General features: G+C 50.1%; 1 pseudogene; it reads left to right on the top strand.

Annotated features, from left to right (window-relative positions):
- Positions 1-3,283, top strand: part of LOC123114635 (uncharacterized) — a 97,959-nt pseudogene extending 94,676 nt beyond the window's left edge.
- Positions 3,284-16,377: the final 13,094 nt, after the last annotated feature.

Raw genomic sequence — 16,377 nt, 5'->3', positions numbered from 1 at the left:
CAAATTTCCTAAATGGGCCATTAAGGCAATTACATCTCAAATGGCACACTTTTTCTAGGGGAATTTGGGAGAGAACCATAAATATCACTTAGCCAACTGGGGTCTCATCTACCAAAAGAAAGCTTTTGGAGGTTTGGGTGTTGTTAACTTGAGAGAATTTAACATGGCCTTGCTGGCCTCATGGTCTAAACGATATTTCTGAGTGACAACAAAGACTGGCAAAAACTACTTGATCATAAGTACAGAACTGACAAGCCTAACCTACTCTGGGCTACCTGGTGTGGGATCCCCCTTCTGGAAAGGGGTTACTTGGGCGCTAGCTGGGATTAGACCTTTCTACAGATGGAAATTAGGAAATGGGCGTAAGATCAGTTTCTGGCATGATGTTTGGATTGGAGATTCTTCTCTCAAAACCCAATTCTGGGAGATTTTCACCATTTGTCAACAACAAGAATGTAGTGTGGCGCAGGTCTGGGATGGGGAGAAGCTTAAACTTTCCTTCACTAGATGTGTGGATGGTAGAGTCTTTGCCAGGTGGCAGGATTTGCTCCAGACACTGGTGACTAGTGTGCCTAGTAGCAAGGAAGACCAGCCTGTATTGTTGCTAGAGGCGTCTGGGGTTTATTCTGTAAAGTCATACTATAACATGATTAATTGGGGCGGGGTTTCTACCCCTATGTGGAAGAACTTTTGGAAAATCTTAGTCCCACACAGATACCTAGTGTTCCTCTGGCTAGCTTTTCATAACAAGATTCTAACTAGAGATAATCTAGATAAAAGACGTCCTGTGAGCGATAAGACATGCCTTTTCTGTTGTGAAGATGTGTCAGTACACCATTTGTTGTTTGAATGTGTGGTTGCGAAAGAAGTATGGTCGGATATAGCACATCCCTTTGAGTTTGATTATCCACGATGTATGCGGGAGTTGTCTGATCTGTGGAGTGCTAACAATAAAAAGACTGTTGTTAACATTGCTTGCGTTGCTGCCATTTGGAGCATCTGGACCATGCGTAACGATCTTTGTTTTCAGAGCGTGCCGTGGATAAGTACTCGGGTGATCTTGGGGAGAGCTTGTGCACTATTACATCAATGGAAGATCCTATTCGTGGGGGATCAATCAGTGCTATTGCGACGTTGTCTCCGGTTGCTTGACCGGCGAAGAGGAGAGCTGCTACGCATTGCGTGGAGGGAAGAACCAAGGCTGGCGTGAACAAGGAACTAGTTGGCTTCATGCTGAGAGCTCACTCAGGGTGATACCCCTGTGAGAGGGCCGGCGATTCATGTAATAGGCTAGTTCTTTTCTTCATAGACCAGCTGCTGATGGCTGCCATGTGTGGCTTTGCCTTACTTTATCTGCTCTTAGTAGTGTAGTTATCTGGCCTGCTACTCTGGTTAGGCTCGAGAACGCTTAACTGCTACCTGGGTGCGGTGCCCCGTTTTTCTAATAAAATGGGGAGGGGGAAACCCCTTTGGATCAAAAAAAATAAAAAAAGCAAGACTTAGATGGATATCACCTGGTATTTTTATGTGATGTCGAGCCAGTCGTCATAACAAGGCAACCAAAAGATGAGTTGTTAAGTATAGTGAACCGGCCGAGAAGAAATTCTTGTTGAGTATCACCGGTCGGCCGGTCCATTGCTTCCTTCATTAGATTTGCCTGCTCGTGGCAGATTCCTCTCCTCAATTGGAAAAATGGGGCTCTGATTGTCAGTTCCATGTTGATCTCCTTAAATCAAATCATCCAGGAGCTCCACATACTTGCAAAGCTAGCCAGCTTCTGAAGCAGTGACAATAGGACAGATGGATCTTCTCCTGGCAGGAATTCTTGGTGTCTTGGCGAAACGAGAGATAGCGGAGACGTAGCTAAACAGAGGTAGGCAAGCTCGCGGGGGACGCCGAGCGCCCAGGGCTGCAGCTGCTGCTTGAACTTGCTCTCGTCCAGCTTCTCCCTTGCAGCCCACCCAGACACACACCCTTCTTTCCCTTGGGTTTCTAAGGCCTTGGACGCGGGGTCCGCGGATGCGCAGAGGACCAGGGAGCCGGTGCAGCACAATCAGTTTGGGCGAGGCGGTGCGGCTGCGTGTGTGCAGGGGCGAGGGCGCAGACGAGCTGCGGTAGGGCGCGCCGGCGGAGCCCAGCCACGGTGGAGGCGGCTTGTTGCCGAGGCGAGCGAGGGCGGCTCAAGGCCATAGCGGCGGGCGATTCGAGGTGACGGCTAAAAAGTCTCTATCTTATCTGTTTGGTTCCTAGGACTTATAAGTCCCTATAAAATCATATTATAACTATAAGTCTCTATACGTCCTTTCTTAAGAATCTTATTTTATAAGTCCCAAATGCTTATTTTAAGTTCCTATAAGTTCCTCATGTTTAGTTTAGATGGGACTTATAGGGACTTTTTTAAATTCGTAAGCCAATAAGTCTGGAAACAAACACCCTTTTAGCGCGGGGCGGTTCAGCGCGAGACGGGCGACTCGAAGCTCTGGTGGAGGCGACTCGGAGTCGCGGCAATTTGAAACTCTGGCGGAGGCAAAACGGCTGCTCGGTTGCGGAGGAAAACGGTCCGCGGCAGAGGCAGACCGGCGAGGCAGCTCACGCCGTGGCGGAGTTCGGTGTCCCGCGGCCGGATTCAGGCAACTTGGCAAGTCACGGCATCAGCGATTTGGAATGGCGAGTCAACTAGACGGAGCCGCGACGGGTCAAGGCGGAGGCGGAGCAGGCCCAGTCACCACCAGTGGGCGGCTCAGGAGACGGGCACGCAGGCGCAGCAGGTCGGTGGCGGGTCAGAGTCCATAGGCAAGCGGGGGAGCGGAGCAGGCAACATCCCAGCGGAGCGGGGGAGCGGAGCAAGCAACATCCCAGCGGAGCGAGGTAGGTGGCCGCTCACAGCAGCGGCTTTGGCCGCGGCAAGGCGGGCGGTCGGCGGCTGGAGAAGGAGGCCGTGTGGTCAACCGGCGGAGAGCGAGAGGGAGAAAACAGCGTCGCGGAGGAGGCGCCCACAGGCGAGCGTGAGGACGCACGCGAGGCGGTCGAGATCGCGACGATTCCATGGCGGCTCGATCAAGCGCCTTCGAAGAGGAGGGCGACGGCGGGACTCGGCCGTAGGCAGAGGCGCGAGACGTGCGGGGCGGCCCGATGCGACGACTTGAGACTTCAGCGCGCGGAGGCCAAGTGGCGGCTTACAGCCGTGGTGATGAAGGTGAGCGGCGGCTCAGCAGCAGACGGCAGCGACTCTAAAGCAGGCAGATGCAACAAAAAAAGCCCGGAGACGGGTCATGGCCGGTGAAGCTGAGGCGGAAACCAGTGCAGCCTCGAGGCTGATGTGGCATCCCCCAAGTTGTAACCAGTTGAACAGACCGGGCCATGGCGCGGCAGCAGAATCGGTCGGGCGTCTCTAGGCCACAGTGGTGGCGGTTCGTCACAGGAGCTCAGACAACGGCAACTGCGGCAGGCCACGGATGCAGACGCAACGGCAGGCCTCGGCGGCGATGTTAGACATAAGCACACCTTGTGTCCGACTGAGATTAGTAGTCCAAGTAGTATTAGGATATCTAGTCCTAGTCGGTTTGGTTTAGGTCTAGCCTGGTAGTATATATACATGACCACCCCGTGTAATCTGATCAACCAAAACAACGAAAATCAGGAAAGCAATAAAGTGTACAAGGCTCGACAAGAGCCTTTGGCCATCGATCAGTTTTTCCGTTCGCTAAAGTTACGTCGAGACGTTCCGCCGAGGCCGCCGGCCAGGACAAGTTCACGTATACGTCTACGTACGTGTGTGAGGTGCTTGAGAATCAATCAAGCTGCCTGCTTGTCTAGCTAGCTTTGCACTACACGTGCACAGTTCCTGGGTGGTTTTGATCTAGCCAGTTCAAAAACCAATAATTGGTATCTAGAGCCTCGACGATCTACGATCAACGATGACGGACAGCGACGCAGAGTCGGTCAAGTCCGGCAACGGCGGTTCCAAGGCGAACAAGAACAGCGACAAGGTGAAGAAGGGCGGCAAGTCAGTAACCAGTGGTGGTGGAACGGGCGGCGCCAACGTGCAGGCGCATCGCAACATCCCCATCCAGTACCCGATGCTCACCGACGCTAACTACGGCGTGTGGGCAGTGAAGATGAAGATCATTCTCCGAACCCTTCGAGTGTGGGAGGCCATCACGGACGACGACGTCGACGAGGAGTGCGACGAAGGTGCCATGGCCGCCATAGCCCAGTCTGTGCCAGATTCCGTGCTGATGACATTGGCGGAGTTCGAGACAGCAAGAGAGGCGTGGAACGCACTCAAAGAGATGAGGATCGGAGAAGATCGCGTCACGAAGGCTCGGGCACAAGTGCTGAAGCGCCAATTTCACAAGTTGCAGATGGAGGAATCTGAATCGGTGAACGACTATGCCATGCGTCTGACTACTTTGGTGGGAGAGATCCGCGCACTTGGTGCAAAGCTCGAGGAGACCGAGATTGTGGAGAAGTTTTTCAGTTCGGTGACTGATAAATTCACGTACATCATCGGCATGCTCGAGCAGCTTTACGACATCGACGACATGACCATAACGGAGGCGATCGGACGCTTGCGGACATGGGAAGAGAATGCTCGTGGCTGTCGGAAAGGCAAAGGAGGAGATAGCGACCAACTCATGTACTCGCGCGCAGATTGGGAGGCCCCAAGTAGCAAAGGAAGGCGTGACGGTGGTGAAGGCTCAAGCAACGCGAAGCGCGGCGGACAAACCGGAAAAGGCAAAGGAAAAGGCAAGCCACAAAGTCGTGGTAAGGCGGACCGATCTAAAGAGCGGAAGCCACGGAACTTGGATATGTCCGAGGTCAAGTGCTATAACTACAACGAGATGGGTCACTTTGCGAAGGATTGTCCGGAGCCTAACAAGCGGGAGATCAAGGCAAATTTGGCGAAGCAGGAAGACGAACGTCCAGGTCTTCTCATGGCCGAAGTTTGTGATCTCGTCCAAACATCGGTTGTGAAACCGAACCGGAAGGTGCTACTTCATGAGAAAAATGTAACACCAAAGTTAGCCGGAAATCAGAACGTGTCGTGGTATCTAGACACATGTGCCAGTAACCACATGACGGGGTGCAAGGAGAAGTTCCTCGAGTTAGAATATGATGTTCAAGGCTCGGTCAAGTTCGGTGATGGTTCAAATGTAGAGATTTGCGGGCAAGGTTCTGTCCTCTTCGAGGGTCTCACAGGAGAACATCGCATACTCACCGGAGTGTACTACATCCCACGGCTTCGCAACAACATCATCTCTGTCGGGAAACTTGACGAGAATGGATGCAAGGTGGATATTGAGAACGGAGTGATGACGATCTTCGACAACCTCCGAAACGTGCTAGCGCGTGTGAATCGCACGCGGAACAGGCTCTATATCCTCAACCTTGATCAATCTCAACCAGAGCGTTGGCTCGCCAAGAGTAATGATGATTCATGGTTATGGCATGCTAGATTTGGACATGTTAACTTCTACGCCTTGAAGAAGATGTCGAAGATGGAGATGGTATCTGGGATGCCGTTTATCGACCATGTTGATCGAGTATGTGATGGGTGCTTGGTTGGAAAACAGCACCGCAGGCCATTCCCTGCTCAGTCTACCTATCGTGCAAGTGATGCACTCGAGCTGCTCCATGGTGATCTATGTGGCCCTATCACCCCAGCAACTCATGGAGGAAAGAAGTACTTCTTCCTTGTGATATATGACTACTCGAGATATATGTGGGTCGTTCTCATACGATCTAAAGATGAGGCGTTTGAAGCATTCAAGAAGCTGAAGGCTGCAACGGAGATGGAACACAAGCTGAAGGTTCGCGCTCTACGGACAGATCGCGACGGAGAGTTTACGTCGAACGAGTTCAACGACTACTGCGAGAAGATTGGCATAAAGAGGTTCCTCACGGCACCTTATACGCCGCAGCAGAACGGGGTTGTTGAAAGGCGCAATCGAACCATTGTTGACATGGCGAGAAGTTTACTCAAGAGCAAGAACTTGCCGGGGTCTTTTTGGGGAGAAGCTGTCTCGACAGCGGTCTATCTTCTCAACCGGGCTCCAATGAAGGCGGTGATCGGCAAGACTCCGTATGAAGCAATTTACGGACGGAAGCCGAATGTGTCTCATCTACGGACATTTGGGTGCGTGGCGCATGTGAAGACGGCGGAGCCGCATCTCTCAAAGCTTGCCGATCGTAGCACCAAGATGGTGTTCATCGGATACGAGAGGAGTTCCGGCACCAAGGCATACCGCTTCTACGATCCACGAACCAAGCGTCTACGGATTTCACGTGACGTCGTGTTTGAAGAAAACCAAACGTGGAATTGGAGCACAGCAGCCGACGATGCTCCAAACGGTAACATATTCACAGTTGAATTTCCAACTGACGATGATGCAGGGGAGGATGTCCAGGTGGTTGGCAAGACGCACAACCAAGGTGACCACAATGGTAGTGATCATCATGGTGCCGACACCAACGACGACACGCATGGGTCGCAAGGTGATAGCGACAACGACGCGCAAGACACGGGTGGAGATCTCGGCAACGACATCGACAACGAGGCGCATAGTGATGATGACAATCAAGATGATGGTCACGATCACGACGAGTACGCCGAAGACGCGGATGCCAACGACCTGACATCTACCACGCCCGAGACTCAACCATCTTCCTCAAGTGCATCGACGCCGACACAATTTGTGTCGCCTCCTTCGCAAGCCACAACGGATTCTTCCGGGCCTCGTCGCTACAAGACCCTCTAGAAAGTCTACAAGTACGCAAAGCCAGTTACACTCGAGTACTCCGATTTGTGTTTACTCGGAGTTGAGGAGCCGGCGAACTTCGTAGAGGCGAGCAAAAGTTTAAGTTGGATGCACGCCATGGATGAGGAAATGAAGGCGATCGAGAGCAATGGCACGTGGACTTTGGTAACCCGACCTCCGAACCAAAAGGCCATAGGTTTGAAGTGGGTTTACAAGTTGAAGAAGGACACGAAGGGTGCCATTGTAAAGCACAAGGCAAGACTCGTCGCAAAGGGCTACGTACAACGTCAAGGAGTTGACTATGAGGAGGTGTTTGCACCGGTTGCTCGAATCGAGACGGTGAAAGTGCTCCTAGCTTTGACAGCACAAGAGGATTGGAAGGTTCATCATATGGATGTTAAAACCGCTTTCCTCAACGGTGACCTCATAGAAGAAGTGTACGTGAAACAACCCCTCGGCTACGAGAAGAAAGGAGAAGAAGAGAAAGTTTACAAGCTCAAGAAGGCACTTTACAGGCTGAAGCAAGCGCCAAGAGCTTGGAATTCAAAGTTAGAACGAAGTTTGGTCTCGCTCGGGTCCAATAGATGTCCCTTCGAGGATCCGAAAGACAGTCTACCAAGCACCGAAAAACAGATGAAGGTTGAAGACGCGACCAAGGAGAAGCGCTGGCCTCAAGCTACGGACGAGCTGACGACAGCAAAGACGGTCCCTGAAATGCTACGAGGGACGGCAAAAGAAATGCCAAGAGTGAAGCATACGAGTAGCAATAGTCGCGTTTGGGATCCAGGTGGTAAGAAGGAAGTTGTGCTTAGGGGGTGAATGTTAGACATAAGCACACCTTGTGTCCGACTGAGATTAGTAGTCCAAGTAGTATTAGGATATCTAGTCCTAGTCGGTTTGGTTTAGGTCTAGCCTGGTAGTATATATACATGACCACCCCGTGTAATCTGATCAACCAAAACAACGAAAATCAGGAAAGCAATAAAGTGTACAAGGCTCGACAAGAGCCTTTGGCCATCGATCAGTTTTTCCGTTCGCTAAAGTTACGTCGAGACGTTCCGCCGAGGCCGCCGGCCAGGACAAGTTCACGTATACGTCTACGTACGTGTGTGAGGTGCTTGAGAATCAATCAAGCTGCCTGCTTGTCTAGCTAGCTTTGCACTACACGTGCACAGTTCCTGGGTGGTTTTGATCTAGCCAGTTCAAAAACCAACAGGCGACTCAGGACAGAGGTGGCGCGACAACGGCTCAAACACGGCCAAGGAGGAACTAGATCGAAGCGATGGCGGTTGGGGCGGCTCAGACCCGACGGAGACGGCGTCTCAGCATTGGAGGCCGAGGCAGAGTCCAGACCAGCCACGGGGCAATGCTAGACTTACGTAAAATTTTCTAGTAGCTTATGTAAGAACCAACGTGGAGTAGCGGTATTGGTGTTTAGGGGAGTGAGGGGCCCCATCCCCCTGAAAATCGGGGGTGGGGGGGGGTCATGTTTAGTTTAGTTGAAAGGTTTCGTAAAGGAAAAACTTTGTTTTTGCCATTCAAACTTTTGCCAATTTTGGTTATGCCACTTTAGAATCTAACATCTCATTTTTGCCACTCTTTGCTTTTGACAATACATCACAAATGCCATTTCGTGGCAAAACCGATAATTTTTCATTTCACTTTTGCCACTCTTAACTTTTGACAATGTATCACAATTGTCACTTTAATTTTTTTGCTTTTGCCACTGAATGGAAAAAGTGATATATTGTCAAAAGCTAAGAGTGGTAAAAGTGAAATGTCAAATTCTAGAGTGGCATAAGCAAAGTGGGCAAAAACTAGAGTGGCAAAAACAAAATTTTCCCTTTCGTAAACGTACGTAGTGTTTTCGTAGGTGTAGGATTATTCCCAGCCACCGGTCGTGGCCAGCTTTGGAATGATTATTTCCCAAATTCTTTAAAGTGCACACGCACTTTTTAGACAAAACGAGTGGCCTGGCTCACAGCACATGCATGCATGCGCTTAATTTCTTTTGTCTGCTAGTGCATGTGATCGTGACATTAAATGCGTTCACACTGCTTCTTTAGTATGGAAACAGAAAGATTCACCTACATTCATTTTGGGTTTTCAAAAATTCAAAAAAGCATATCTTTCCAACCGCGCGTCGGAATTCAAATTTGTTTTCACCGTCGGAATCCTCACGAGGAGATCTTTGAAACTAGATCCCACATGACTATGTTTTGACGAATTTTTTTGATGCCAACTTTGGGGGCTATATTGTGCAACTTTTAGTATTGATGGTGCAAGCTTAGTACTGTATGGTGCAACTTTTTTCAAAATCAATTTTAGAGTTGCATGATCCAAACACTGATGAGGCTATAACATAGCAACTAACAACCGACTTTTGTGATGTGCAACTAGTCTAGTAGTAGATGTGCAACCCTCCTACCTACTTATGGATGCCTACTGTTGGCACACCCTGCCCCACCTTCCCTACCAGCGATATGCGCAACTTAGTATGTTATTCAAGCCAACTATCTATTAGTCGATGTGCAACTCCTTCCCCTCTCTACTTGTGGATATGCAGTTTTGGTTGGCGGGGGGCAACAAACGGAATTGCACATAGTCTTCTAGGCAGTTGGCCAGGTAAACCTACGAAGTTGCCATCTCACAGGCAGGGGATAGTTGGATGGTGAAAATTTCACATTCACGAGGATAGTGAAAAGTTGCATATAGACAGGGCACTAAAGTTGCAAATCTTACTAGCAAGGGTGGTTCGAACCGGTTGCTAGAAGGGAAAATTACACATGCATGGGGGGTACGATGAAAAGTCGCACATCACTGCTAGATAGTTGGCCGTTGCAGTATCCGAAGTTGTACATCCAATAGTAGGAAGTTGGCAAATGGAACAAATAGTGAAAGCACATCCACGGGAAAGGAAAAAGTTGCACATCAATTACTAGGCAATTGGCCTGAGCAACAGACGAAGTTGCACATCTCACTAGAAGGGGTAGTTTGAGAGGGTGGAGGAGACATCAGTGAAAACTGCACATCCACGGGGTAGGCGAAAAGTTGCACATCCATGGTCAGCCAGTTGCACATCGACTACTAGTAGTTGCACAAAACGAGGGATTAAGTTGCACAAACAAATTCATTGAAACATACCCATGCTGGATCTAGTTTCGAAGAGCACAGCATGAGGGTTCCAACGGTGAAAACGGATCTTAATTTTGATTCACGGTTTAAAAGTTATGCTTTTTAAAATTTGTAAATCATGAATTAAATGGTAAAAAGCCATCCACGTCCATGCAGTAAAAAAAGTGCATCCGATGCATGTGGACCATTTAATACGCATGTTTGTTGGATATTTTCTGTTTAACTAATTGGGACCAGAGGAATCTTTCCTAATCAGGACAAGGGGACAAACAATTTCCATTAATAACTCGCCGCTATGAAGCGCTAAGGAGCCGACGGCTGCTCGCTAGACTCGTCCTTATTATTTTTGTCTTTTCTCCTTGACGTTACGTTGCTAAGACTAGCCACGATGGGTAGTAACATAGAGTAGTGACATTGCCCATGTTACTACTCTATGTTACTACCTCTATAGTGGGGAGTAACATATGTGTGGTAACATGCAACACTTCATTTATTGGGCTATAGACTCATCTTGCCTTGATAAGTGTGATGTTACTCATACTAGTATTAACTAGCTATGTTACCACATGCCTCTCTTTCTTCATTTATTGCTTACCACATCATCTATTTTATGTAGATATGTGTGATGTTACTACCTATGTTACCCCTGCTGTGGGTAGTCTAACCTTCTCTTCCCTTGTCAGCCCAATCCGGACCGTTTTTGACTTCATCGTTTCTGTTGACGCTGACGTGCCGACGAAATAGGTTGCTGCGAAAAGCGCCATCCTCGGCGACTTGTGATTCGATCGCTCGCTCAGACGAACCGTCGGCGAACTCATCTTGAATTTAAATATTGCACTGCCAGAATCAAAGTTGCCTGGCGAATTTTAATTAACCCGGTCACGGCTCTGCTCAAGATCGTTGCTCCGTGCCAGATCTTCATCCGTAAATTGTGAACTTCTCGATCCCTCCAAGAACTCATCATCACCGTGCACAGGCCCCACGGTGGGCGCCAACTGTCGTGGATTTGTCACGGCAGATGTCCTAGTGTGAGAACTTAGTCGTGAGGCCTTGAGAGGGGTTGATCATGATGAGAAACGCGAGGCAGATTAACACACAAGACAAGGGTTTAGACAGCTTCAGGCCCGGGAAACATCATCCGGTAATAACCCTACATGCTGTTTATGGCTAGGTATCATTATGCTCGTGAGTGAGTCGCCGCATAAACCGGCTCTCCTAATTGTGTCTAACCTTAGAGATTACTTCCCCCTCTTGGGGTGCCCTGCCCCTCCTTATATATGTTGAATGGGTGGGTTACATGACTAGTCCTAATAGGATTAGGATTACTCTATTACAAGTGGAGTCCTAGTCTTGCTTCCTTTGTAGGAGAATAATCCTTATGCCTTTCCTCTTAAGCCGGACCACCATCATATGAGCCAGCCTACTAGGCCTTGGGCCTTGTCGTCCATCTGACCCGTCTGCCAGGTCACCAGTGAGTCGTAATGTTCAGGCGGGTTGCCCGTAAACCGCCAGGTCCGGGCGGGTCGCCAAGCTCCAGCCGAGTCATACGTCCGGCGGGTTACACTGCTGGCTATATCCCCGATAGGTCTTGTCCATCACATCATTCTCCTAATGATGTGATCCCATTCAAAAAATGTCAACACGTCTATGGTTTGGAAACATAACCATCTTTGATAAACAAGCTAGTCTAGTAGAGGCATACTAGGGACACTCTGTTTTGTGTATGTATTCACACATGTACTAAGTTTTCGGTTAATACAATTCTAGCATGAATAATAAACATTTATCATGATATAAGTAAATAAACAATAACTTTATTATTGCCTCTGGGGCATATTTCCTTCAGGTTGACCTACGAGGTTCAGTAGTAACTTGATCTGAAATTTCATTATCATCATCATTAGCTTCCTCACTAATTGGTATAGGCATTACTGGAATTGATTTTTGTGATGAACTACTTTCCAATTCGAGAGAAGGTACAATTACCTCATCAAGTTCTACTATCCTCCCACTCACTTCTTTCGAGAGAAACTCCTTCTCTATAAAGGATCCATTCTTAGCAACAAATATATTGCCTTCGGATCTGTGATAGAAGGTGTACCTGATGAAGCTATGTACCTAGGGTAGGGGCATGGACCTGTCCTAAGTGCCTTACCCAAGGACATCCCAAGAAGAAGTCACCTTTCAATTGACTTGGAGGTATCCCACTCGGCGGATTCAAGACACTCGACCATGGAGCTATCACTCGACCACGAAGCCAACCACTCGACTGCCAGGAGACCTAAAGGCACTCCGCACGCAAACGGTCGGTCACTAAGTAGCTTTTATGGTCATCATAGAACTTTATTAGGGGCGTTACCAGTAACTCCCAGTCTTAATGTACTTTAAACCCCTGCATTACTGAGGGCGGGAGGGGTCTGGCGAACTCTATATAAGCCACCCCCTCCTCAGTATCAGGGGTTCGCACCCCTGTTATTCATACACACATAATCCAGTCGACCGCCTCCGGGCACCGAGACGTAGGGCTGTTACTTCCACAGAGAAGGGCCTGAACTCGTAATCCTCCTGTGCTTACAGCTTCTCCATAGCTAAGATCTAGCCTCTCCATACACACCCCCCTACATCACTGTCAGAGTTAGAACCACAACAGTTGGCGCCCACCGTGGGGCTAGGAGTCTTAGCGCCTAGTTGGAGAAGTTCGATTTTCCCGATCCCTTTGATCATGGTTTCAGGCAGAGGTTTGGCGGAGGGCCGCGAGATCCGTCTCGACGCGCTCACGTTCATCGCCGATGATTCCGCTTGGCTTCAGGAGGCCCCACTCGACATCGACGCGCTCCCCGTCCGCGGGGCGACGCACTTTCGCGCATGCGTCTGTGGTGTCCTCCTACGGCAGCCGTCAACCCAGTATCGATCGGCTCCTATGGCACCTCCCCGCTCTGTCTCTCGCCAGCGCAAGCACTCCGGTCGGTCGAGCCTTCAGAGGTGGGTGAGACATGCGGTGGCCCGCCAATCGGCCATCCCGCAAGTCGCGGCGATCGAGCCCGACGAGTCCCTCTACGGCTTGTTCGATCTGTCGACTGGCTCCGTAGAGACCGCATCCGAGTGCGACAGCAGCGACCTGGCGGCGGAGGTTCTGGCGATCGATGGGTCGCGCAGTCCCCCCGGTTTCCCCTGCGGTGACGGAGGCGCAGCTGGGGGTGACCCTTCACGTCCCCACGAAGAGTATCTCCTCGAGCCTCTCACGTCTCTGCAGCGGGAGGAGCTTCGTCGCCAGAACATGGATGCCCTCCACACTCCTATCGTTGGAGAAACTCCCGAGGCCCGGGCCTTGGAGGACGCGCGCTTGGCAAACTTGGCCGAGCGCACTCGACTGGAGAATCTCCAAAGAGCACTCGACGAGCGAGCGCGTCAACGGGCTCCAAAGTCCAGTCGACGTCAACTCTTCCCGCCTACGCAGGTATACCGAACTCCAGTTCAAAATTTGGAAGCTGCGGCCCGTATAGCAGAATCGATTCAACCCTCCCAGTCGGAGGCTGGCAGAGGCTTGTTGCAAATCAGAGCGTTGCTCCGGGCAGCAGGGAACCAGAATTCCGCTGTTTCTCAGTCGCGGAATAGGATTCATAGTCGATCCATTGCAGCGGATATAGTCCAGTCAGCTCACAGCCCGAGATCGCCCCCAAGGCGTGAGGGACGTGGAGACCGGCATGATCAGTACAGAAGGAATGAGCAATATGATCACCGGTTCGATCGTGATGATCGGCGTCGAGTGCCAACCCCTCCCCCGAGGAGTGGGTCATACGCGCCTCGACAGCAAGATGACAGGCGCCCTCATAGTGTCGGGCGGAGAATTCCAGTCGACCCCAGGGAGCCAGGCTTTGATGCGAGATCCATTCTCGTTCAAGGTTTGGTCGACAGGAACAGAGCTCACCGAGAAGGCCATGACAGAGATGCGCCTACCAGTAGCAAAGCACACGTTTCAGGGCCAGAATGTTTCAGTCGAGCCATCAGAGCCGCTGTGATTCCTCCCAACTTCAGGTTGGCGACTGGAGTTAGTAAGTTCACGGGTGAGTCTAAGCCTGACACTTGGCTCGAAGACTACCGAGTGGCTATCATGATTGGCGGTGGCAACGATGAAGTAGCTATGAAGCATTTGCCTCTCATGTTAGAGGGCTCTCCGAGAGCATGGCTAAATCAGTTAGCACCCAGCAGCATTTACACTTGGGAAGACCTTTACCGAGTGTTTGTCACAACCTTTGAAGGAACATGCAAGCGACCTGCAGGTCTTACAGAATTGCGGTCTTGCGTGCAGAAACCGAGTGAAACTCTGAGGGATTACATCCAGAGGTGGATCACATTGCATCACACCGTTGAAAATGTGCCGGATCATCAAGCAGTTTGTGCCTTTAAAGAAGGCGTGAAGAACATAGAATTGAATATGAAGTTCGGTCGAACTGGAGAAATGCTCTGAATCGGATGATGGAGATCGCCACCAAATACGCTAATGGTGAAGATGAGGAGTGACTCCGGAGTGGCAAGCATAAGGCAGTCACCCAGGAAACCGGAGGAAATTCCAGTCGGAAACAGAAGCGGAAGGCTGAGCAGCCGCTCCTGGGGAGGCCCTGGCCGTAACCCAGGGAAAATTTAAAGGTAAACCTAAGGGACCTTGGAATCCCAAGAAAGTTAAGGATCAAGATGGGAATGATTTTTTGGATCTGCCATGTCATATTCATACCAAGAAAGACGAAGAAGGCAAACTTATTTTCCCAAAGCATACCACTCGACAGTGTCGACTCCTAATCCAGCAATTTCAGGGCAAGCAGTCCAAAGATAAGGAAAAGGAGTCGGACAAGGTTGAGGACAAAGAAGATAGTGACGATGGGTACCCCTTGGTCAATTCCACCCTGATGATTTTTGCTGATGTTGAAAGCAAAAGTTGACTGAAAGTTATTAACCGAGAGGTGAATATGGTTGCTCCGGCAACACCCAGTTATCTGAAGTGGTCTCAAACTGCCATTACATTCGACCAGTCTGATCATCCTACGCACATTGCCACCCCTGGGAGGCAAGCTTTGGTGGTCGACCCAGTTGTCGAAGGCACTCGACTGACCAAAGTCTTGATGGATGGTGGCAGTGGTTTGAACATACTGTATGCAGAAACTTTGAAAAGGATGGGCATTCCGATGTCCAGGCTCAGTACCAGTAACATGAGTTTCCACGGAGTCATTCCCGGGAAGAAAGCCGAGTCACTCGGCCAAATTGCTCTCGATGTGGTTTTCGGTGACTCCAAGAATTACCGCAAGGAAAAGTTGACATTTGAGGTTGTGGATTTCCAGAGTGTGTATCATGGTATTTTGGGCAGGCCAGCCTATGCACGCTTCATGGCTCGACCATGTTATGTGTATCTCAAGTTGAAGATGCCTGGTCCCAAAGGTGTGATCACTGTTACAGGCAATCGGAAGAAAGCAGAAGAATGTTTTCAGAAAGGCTCAAAGATCGCTGATGCTCAGATGGCAATGGTCGAGTTACAAGATTATCAGAAGACTGCAGGTCCGAGTGAGTTGCTGCGAGCCAAGAAGCCTGCTTCTGAATCAGCTTTTCAATCGTCTCGTGAAATGAAGCCAGTTCAGATTCACCCGACCGATCCAAATGCTGCCCCGACTCACATCTCAATGACGCTCGACCCCAAATAGGAAGAAGCGCTCATCCAGTTCCTTCGTGAGAACTGGGACATCTTTGCATGGAAGCCTTCTGACATGCCTGGAGTTCCCAGGGGACTGGCTGAGCACCGCCTACGAGTCGACCCAAAAGTTAAACCTGTGAAAGAACATCTTCGACGGTCCGCCGTCCAGAAGAGGAAGGCCATTGGTGAGGAGGTGGCTCGGCTCTTAGCAGCAGAGTTCATCCGAGAATTTACCACTCCGAGTGGCTCGCCAATGTTGTCATGGTCCCCAAGAAGGACAAGTCACTTCGCATGTGCATTGACTTCAAGCATATCAATCGGGCCTGCCCGAAAGATCATTTTCCTCTCCCCCGCATCGACCAGATAGTCGACTCGACTTCGGGATGTGAGCGTTTGTCTTTTCTAGACGCCTATTCCGGGTACCATCAGATCCGTTTGTACGGGCCCGACGAGATCAAAACGGCTTTCATCACTCCATTCGGGTGCTTCTGTTATGTCACCATGCCATTCGGCCTCAAGAATGTCGGAGCCACGTTCATGAGGATGATTCAGAAGTGTTTGCTCACTCAAATCAGTCGGAACGTGGAAGCATACATGGATGATATTGTGGTCAAGTCACGAAAGGGTTTCGACCTGCTGACTGACCTTGCTGAAACCTTTGCCAACCTCAGGAGGTATGATATCAAGCTCAATCCATCAAAATGCACATTCGGAGTTCCAGGTGGAAAGTTACTCGGTTTTCTCGTTTCCGAACGGGGAATCGACGCCAACCCGGAAAAGGTTGGAACTATACTCCGGATG

This window comes from Triticum aestivum, chromosome 5B, assembly GCF_018294505.1.
Source record: "Triticum aestivum cultivar Chinese Spring chromosome 5B, IWGSC CS RefSeq v2.1, whole genome shotgun sequence".
In the NCBI taxonomy this organism is placed as follows: domain Eukaryota; kingdom Viridiplantae; phylum Streptophyta; class Magnoliopsida; order Poales; family Poaceae; genus Triticum; species Triticum aestivum.
The sequence above is the reverse complement of the archived record's forward strand: the minus strand, read 5'-3'. Positions and strand labels throughout refer to the sequence as shown.